The sequence below is a fragment of the Rattus norvegicus genome, chromosome 15 (assembly GCF_021556685.1).
Source record: "Rattus norvegicus strain SHRSP/BbbUtx chromosome 15, alternate assembly SHRSP_T2T, whole genome shotgun sequence".
NCBI classification, from domain to species: Eukaryota; Metazoa; Chordata; class Mammalia; order Rodentia; family Muridae; genus Rattus; species Rattus norvegicus.
In genome coordinates this window covers 87,452,124-87,460,353 of record NC_141548.1, presented here as the reverse complement: position 1 = coordinate 87,460,353, position 8,230 = coordinate 87,452,124, and the positions used below count along the sequence as shown (strand labels likewise).

Below are 8,230 nucleotides of genomic sequence, written 5' to 3'. Positions count from 1 at the left end.
ACAAACCATACGGTAGTTGTTTTCTGTGACTTTCAATTAGGATGTGTCCTAAAGATTTGTGCATGTTATACCACAGACCAGAATTTCCTTCTTCTTTTAAAAAAATGTATTGGTTCTTTGTAAATTTTATATCATGTTCCCTAATCCCACTCATCTACCCTCTGCCCTTGAAACTTCCCCTGCTCAACAGAGAAAAAAAATCTTGTTGTGGAGGCTGTATTATGTCACATTGTACCCCATAGTATACCCTTTTGTCCAAACATCTTGGCTTGCTAATGTCTATTGCAATGACTTGTGTCTGGTTTGAGGCCTCTGGCTTCTGTTACTCTATCACTACTGGAACCTCCCTGGGACTCCTCTCAGATACACTGTGGTTGCCTTGGGCCATGGAGATCCTATAGTTTTGGATTAGTAGGACCAGGCTCTTCATGTACTCCAGCAGTTCATTGATTGGGTAGATATTGGAGTGGGCAAATTCAAAGCCTTGGATTGGGTCCAAGAAGTATCTGAGCTCGACAGCCTACCAGCTCTCTTGCCTTCTTATCTTTGGGACTGGTTCACCAGAAACTCCTGGTACCAGGGCCAGTTCTACCCTGCTTTCCAGGTGAGGCGCAGGTCCTATTCTTCCCAAGTTTTGCAGCCAGTGAAGGATATGGCTAGGTCTCCCATTCTCATGACCCAAAGTCCAGCTTTCCTGTCTACCATAGGTGGTGAGGGTTGAGGGAGGAGAGGAGGGCACCTCTCCCTCCTTTGTGCCATAGCCCAGAAGATAAGTGGCAGGCTGGCTCTCCTATACTCACCCCTTGGGGACAGCTCACTTTCAACCCCCACATCCAGGACCAGTTCTACTGTGCTGCCCAGGTGAGGGGCAGGGCCTGCTCTCCTGCTCATATGACCCAGTTGGGGTCAACTCACCCATCTGCCACTTGTGGGGAGAGCACAAGAGAGGGGAGGGGATCTCTCCCTCACTAATGCCACTACATAAGTAGATAAGAGCAATGGCAAGCTCTCCCACACTTAAGCCCTTGGGCCTTGATCACTGAAACCCCTACATCCAGGACCAGCTCTACTGTGCTGCCCAGGTGAGGTACAAGGCAGCAGATGAGGAGCAGGGCCAACTTTCCCGATCCGATGACCTTGGGGTCAGCTCTTTTGCCTGCCATAGGTGGCAAGGCAGGAGGGAAGGTCATCTCTCCCTCACCCATGCCACTGCACAGCAGACAAGTTACAGGGCCAGCTCTCCCATGCTCATGCCCTTGGGCCTGGCTCACATGCAGCTCCCACAATGTGTGGAACCACTCTCCCTGAGAATAGCATCTGGCTATGGACCGAGTCAACTCTCTGGCTCTCATGCTCCTAGGGCCAGCTCTCCCACAATGCTCAGGTGAGGGGTGAGCCCAGTTCTGCATAGACCTCAGACATCAACATGTCCCTGGGCACCAGCCCAGCCTACGGATGTCTGCCTGGCCTTTGGTTGTAACAGATCCCTGATGCTGGGCCATGAACCCAGACATGCACCACACGACAGTACAGGCCAGAACCCCACTATGGTCCCAGAGGACATCATTGGCTACTCACATCACACTGTTCCTCCTCACCCTCGAGTCTACAGTTCTGCCTCTCTTCATTGTCCACACATCGTTTCTTTCTCTTTCTTTTACATTTCTCCATCACTTACCTTTAGGGGTGCCTGGGGCTTCTGAATGTCTGGGGTTATTTCAGGAGTGGTCTCAGGAGTGCTGTGCCCCACCTCTTGCATTACAGAGCATGGCATGCATTTCTTGGGCATGGGCCTGTATAGTGCCTGACTGGTGGTCATTTCAGGCTAGCTCTTTGTCCAGGCCTCGTGTCACTGGTCATCTTGAGCTTGATCCTTGCCTGAACTACCCAAGTGGCCCCATTTGAGAGTTGTTTACTTCTGCCAAGGGCTGACAGTCTCATGGTGGGTTCTTCTAGTGTATGGCTTGAGCCAATGGGATCTGCAGGATGTCTCAGGCTGCCTTTTTTAAAAAGGGACTGTTAGGGTGCTAATCATTCAGATGTTTGTAGGTCAGAACACTGAGAGTAGACATAGCACATGTCTACTTGAAGCACATGTGACAGAGCAGCCACACTTGCAATGCTTCCATATCAGCAGGCAGAATTTCCTTCCTCTTCAAGGGTGGGTAATATAGGTAATTATTAACATTCAAGCTCTGGGTAGTTATTAAGTGCTTTTTTGTTATTTATTATTAGTCAAAACATCCAGTTTCTCAAATGGAGGAACATATTGTACCTTTAAGTTGTTTCATGCCTATTAAATTGAAATTTCTCTTTGGCTTTCAAACATCACAGCTTAAAGCTATAGGTCTTGACAAAGACTGTTCTACTTGAGAGTGACCTGCTGTATTTACAGTCTGATTTTTGGGCAGTAGAAGATGGGACTTTTAAGGTTTCTAACAAGCCTTTTTTTTTTCTTTAATTTTCATCCTTTATGGCCTGAATCAGGGTTGCACATGGCGGGCGACTGCCCTGCTGCAGTATTATTTTTTCCAACCCTTCGTTTTGTCCCTTCTTATGCATAGATCTCTTTCCTTAAAGCACAAAACCCAAGAACCTAGGAACCAGTTGAGCCACAGTCCTTCCTGACGTCCGCCCTGGCACTTTCAGCACACAGGCATTGAAGCAGGTAGATCCTGTCAGGTACAAGGCTGACTCACTTCAATGTGTGTCGAGCGTGAGAGGAACCCTGGCTTCGGAGTTACATCTGCAGTCTACTGGAGTATTTTCAGTTAGCTGTTGTACCGGTGTTAGGAAATACTCGTGTCTTTTGGCTCCCTGTGTAGAGCTTAGCCTTTGTGTGGAGTATGGGAGCCACAGGGGCTGACTCGGGTAAAAGGCTCTTGGAGGAAGTCTCCTTCGGAGATTGGAACCACTTTAAGTCTGAGTCTCACCATGGGATAAAAAATCAATGTGATAGAAATGTAATGAACACAACACCTTATCCCCACACGCGATATTGAATTGGTGACAACTAAGTATTCGAGTTTCATCATCCGGATTGATTTCTGGAGAAATTTAAAAAGCCGTCAATTGCTACGGCGCGATGAATATGCAGAGGTGCGAGAGGAGGTAATTCTAATCTAAATGAAAGCCAGCGCTGTCAATGCTAATTCGCTTTCTGTTCTGTTCATGATTCAACAAAGCAACTGGAGATAGACTCTGGCTGTTGTCAGTTACCTTCCACAGAGGGTAACGGTAGCTTCAGTGCCGTCTTTGCTAAAGTTGGCTTCTGCGTGAATGACATACATTTCTCAGTCACACAGACCCGTGCTTGTCTGGTCTCACCAGTGGGGGCTGCATGAGAATGTTTTTATTCTCTCTCTATTTTGTTTATCAGGGTGTATTAGCTGCATAAAACAACAGCTTTTGCTTATGACATTTTCACAATGTAGAAGACAGACATTATTTATACTCACTTTCCCCGTACTCTCTGTCCCTTGCTGTTCTCACTGACCCCCTTTCTCATCTCAAATAGTACCCCCAACCCGTCTGCTTTAGTATCTGTTAAAAATAAATTAGGCTTCAAAATTGTTTTTGGAGACAAGTTTGCTCTATATAGTCCTGACTGTCCTGGAACTCACTATGTAGACCAGGCTGGCCATGAACTCAAAATTTTCTACCCGCCTCTGATTACCTCGTGCTGGGATTAAAGGCGTGTACCACCATGCCCAGATTGGACATTTAAATCTTTATTTTATGGCTAAGTATGTTTGCCTGAATGAATGTCTGTACACTGTACACATGCAGTGCCCAGAGAGGCCAGAAGAGGACAGCAGATCCCCTGGCACTGGAGTTACAGATGCTGTGTGAGCTGACCTATGCGTGCTGGGAATTGAACATAGGTTCTCTGAAGAGCGGCCACTAGTCTTACATCCGAGCCATCTGTCCAGATCCTTGGTGTCATAAGGAAAATCTAGGTTCTCTGTATGAGAGAAAGAAACAAAACCTGTATTTGCCAAACTGCATAACCATACTGTAATGGTGATCATACTTCAAGAGCAGAATCCCTTTTGGTCTTACTGGGTTCAAGTCCTTCTGAAATAGCATGTAAATATCACCCATAGACTGTTTCTTAGGCTCACACAAATACGGAAGGGAAGTGGAGTAAATAAATAGAAGAAAAGGGATGACCAATGAGAATTTTTTCATGGGCTAGGTGAGAATGGAAGCAAATTAACTAACAACAAAGAAATTGAACTTACAGACAGAAGTTGAAAGTCATACTCTTAAGTTCACAGTGTAAGTGAGGATTCGTTCTGTTGTACATTGTCTCCGTGGAGAGTGGTGCTGCCTCTTTTGGTGCTTGTAAAACAGATGAACCAAAGGGCATTCAAACGTGGGGGTGTGGCCAGTCATTTTGCAGTTATCAACATAAAGCTTCCACATTATGATCTTGTGAGCTCAGTACACAGAGAAGGCCTGGGGTCTCATCGGTGGTGCTGTGTGCATTTTCAATTTTGATTTTAGTAATGCTTAATGTTTCAGCTTGAAATACTTTTACTTATTACATGTCTAGTCAGGTTTTAAATTATATCTTTGAGGCAGGGGATTGCTATATTGCCTAGGTTGGTGTTGAGGGATCAGAATAGTCTCGGACTCACAATCCTCCTGCCTCAGTCTCCCACTGGCTTTAAAATCTCTGTCCAAAGAATGGCAAAATTTCAAGAAAGAGTTTGTTTCTACAAACAAAAAGTGGTGGTTTTATAAAAGTACAAAGTTTTAACAGTGTATTAGGCAACAAACTAAAAAGAAAGGTATATCAATAAGAAAGGTAGAAGGAAAATATGAGTTTGGGAGCATCCTGCCTGCCCTGGACAAGTTTGACTTGGAAAGGGAACAAACATTAAGTCTTCCTTTTGTGTGTTTGACTAAAATGTGATTTGATTTTGGGGTTAAGATGGGACATGTCCTTGTCCTATCCAAGTCTGAAGCCGTTTTTCAACATCTTAGGCTTACAGAATTTATGTATTTAATTTTTTTCACTTCCAGTTTGCCTGTGAAGAAACAAAAAGTTAGTAACTGTATTGTTATGACACAGAAGTGATGGTAGTCCTGGGAGTCACCAGACATCAGACTTGTCTTGCCGAACTCCGGATACATGCTCTCTGCTGTTGCCCGGAACTCAAGGTGCCTAGCTTCTTATTCGCCTTTATGGAACAGGGTGCTGTGTCTTACTTCTGATTGCCAGACCCCTATTCTTTCTTCAGTGAGACTCTTTCTTCTTGCTTTTCTGATGATCAGAATCTGTGGTATTGATGATCTGATGCTGTGGTATTGATGGATGTCGGTGACTTTGGACAAAGGCATTGGCCTTAACTCAGAGGATAATTAACTATAGGAAAGTAAAGCCTTTATCAGTCATTTTACACTGCCGAAGTAATTCTTGTGGTTGGGAAATCTGAAGACGTGCTTGCTCTTAAGAGTCTAAGGATTTAGCTCAGTATAGAACTGTGTGCTTGTCATAGATTTGCAAAATTGCATTGTGCGGAAGGATGGTTGAATGCACTATGGGCTGCATCTGACCTGGACAGACAGCTTCTATAGCTCTCCACCCATGGCCTCCTTTTCATTCTTCTTGGGTATGGGTGCTGCTTGTACTAACACAGGATTGCAAGCCAGATAGAACACGGTACAGCCTAAGGAACCACATAGGATGAGTGTGCCCTGCGTTTAAAAGTCTGAGCAATTTATAAAATCACATTTATGTTTACAGAGTGTCTTTTGTTCCTCAGAGCACATTTTGCTGTTTGAATGAAGATCACAGTGCAATGTGCTCGCCCGATTTGAGTTCTGTTAAAGTGTCTGACTGCCCCGCTGCTTTATTGTTTGTGGTGAGAGGCAGAGCCGGGTGGTAGCAAAATGAAATATTGATGGAGATGCACAGAAAATGTGGCAAAACCACGTGTTTGAAATGTATGTAAAGCTCCTTGAAGTGAAATGGCGATTTCAGTGAATTCATAAAGATGTTAGCACGTCTCTTCAGTGGTAAAACCATGTTGATGGTGGAATTCCTAACTCGCTCAAGAGCATGGATTATGGAATTTATTAATCTTACAATTTTCAGAATAATTTAATAATAACAATGTAGGAGATGTGTGCAACAAGCACTGTTTTTTGGTAAATCTTTTTAATATTGGCACAGTTTAATAAAGATGCATGTGGCTACCACACCATTTCCACATGCTAAATATTTTTAGATCGATTTTAACGAGAGAGACTAGAGAGCACCCCTTTAGAAGTCTCGGGAGGGCCGCTTAGCATTCTTTTGATAAAGACCCATATGCACACAATAAGCAAGCTCATGTATAATGCGATTTGAACGGTTAATCGGGTTACCTTTTAACCTTCCTGAAATGGCAGGCCTAGATTTCAAACTAGATTCCAGAGAGGTGAAGTGAACGCATTTGTGTGTCTATTGCAGTATACGACTTTATAAACGTTCCTCAGAATAACACATTTCCTGCTCAAGGCAAAATGGGAGAAAAACACCATGGAAATAAGTGAACAAGTATCATTGCCTTTCAGAGTTTTTATACACAAGGTCACGGATCTGTCCATTTGGCGAGGATCTAGTTTAGAGAAGCCGGTCTTTGCTGACACGGAATACTCCTCTGATGAATAGGAACAGAGAGACACAAGATGGACAGCTAGGTGGAGCTGCCTTTCCATTAGTCGAGAGCTTTTCCGTTGCCGAGAAGAGCAAACTCTAGATGGCTTAGATTTATTCTGAGGAGAAAAGTAAAGATAATATTCTCTGGTGGACCAGTAATGACAGTAAGTGACGAGACCCATTACAAACAAAAACAGAATAAATTGTTACTTAATTGAACACAGCGATGTGAAGGTTGCCAAGGGGCCTCCTTCCCGGATGAAGTGTTTTGTGAGACACAGTCAAGACCACACGGAACCCTAAATCTGTATCGACCCTAAATCTTCACAGTGTAATTGCCTTACTACTAGCTAACTAGATTAAGTTGGGGAAATATTTTAAATGTAACATCTAGGGATATATACGGCACACTCAATTTCTTTTATTAAATGAATTTATTCCTGGTTGCTTTGTATTTCACGATAGCTGTTATAAATTTCTTTTCATACATATTAATAGAGATTGTTTCCTGAAGTAACTTAGACCCCCAAATTCAAGGTTAAATTTAGAAAGTGAAGGCCTAATTCCCCTCTTTTTTGCTAAAAACGAAATAGGTGGGTAAAAGAAAACAAAATGAAATATTTCCTTTTCCTACCCACCTCCAGATTTATTATGTTGAGTTTAAATTCTTCAAATTTTGTTGTCGTTGGTTTTGGTTCTCAGAATTTTTAATAAGCCGGATAACTTAGCACAAATTATAGCATTCCAGGTTTGTTCCTTTGTTTGTTTATATGAGACAGTACTACATCGTATCTTTCCTAGAAAGGGGCCTCAAACCGCACAGGAAGCTCTCAAAGTCATTCTTTCTTTGAGAGGGAAAAGCAGTGTGCGCTCCTGAATGTACCTTCTAGTTTTAGCACAGTTACTGTGGATGACTGAGGAAAGAAATTCAGGACCAAGGACAACGCTCTTGGGTGACCTGTTTATCAAGGTGAAGGTGTTGTTAAGGCATAGTTTATGAACTTCTGAGGGTCACTGAGATCCTTCCAAGGGCTTACCATGGTCAACATTATTAAGAAAACAATGCTAAAACACCTGTGGCCTTTTCTACTCTTCTGGCTTTTGCACTGACAGGAAAGAAAAGACCACTGTGGGTCAAAGACTATGCATTTTCATACCCCTTACAGGACGGAGTAAGCATTTCTTTGAGACACCTTATACAGAGTCTCAAGTTCCTTATAGCCAAGACACATATGCCCCTTGACCTGTAAAGTGCTTTACATAGCTTGGAACATTGGGAAAGCTTGGAGTGCTTCCAAAATGCATATCCATGAGGCTTTGAATCAGTCCTAGACTGGGCTGTGTGGAGGAGAAAGCTGGTTTTAGCTCCCGAAATGCATACACTGAAAAACAGACAGAAAAAAAGCAAAGTGAGATGCTTCCTCTTGTGTGGGGGGAAAAATCTGCATTTCGGGTCTGAAACAAGTAGGTAAGAAACGGGTAGAAGAGGAGGCCAAGAAGATCAGGTAAATATTCTGTTAGCATTTCTTCAGTCAGTAAATGTGGCCAACAACCCATATCCGGTCCCTTCCTGACCTA

At 43.4% G+C, this 8,230-nt stretch overlaps 1 pseudogene; it reads right to left on the bottom strand.

Annotated features, from left to right (window-relative positions):
• Window positions 1–2,015: 2,015 nt before the first annotated feature.
• Window positions 2,016–2,138, bottom strand: LOC120097260 (small nucleolar RNA SNORA17; annotated as a pseudogene).
• Window positions 2,139–8,230: the final 6,092 nt, after the last annotated feature.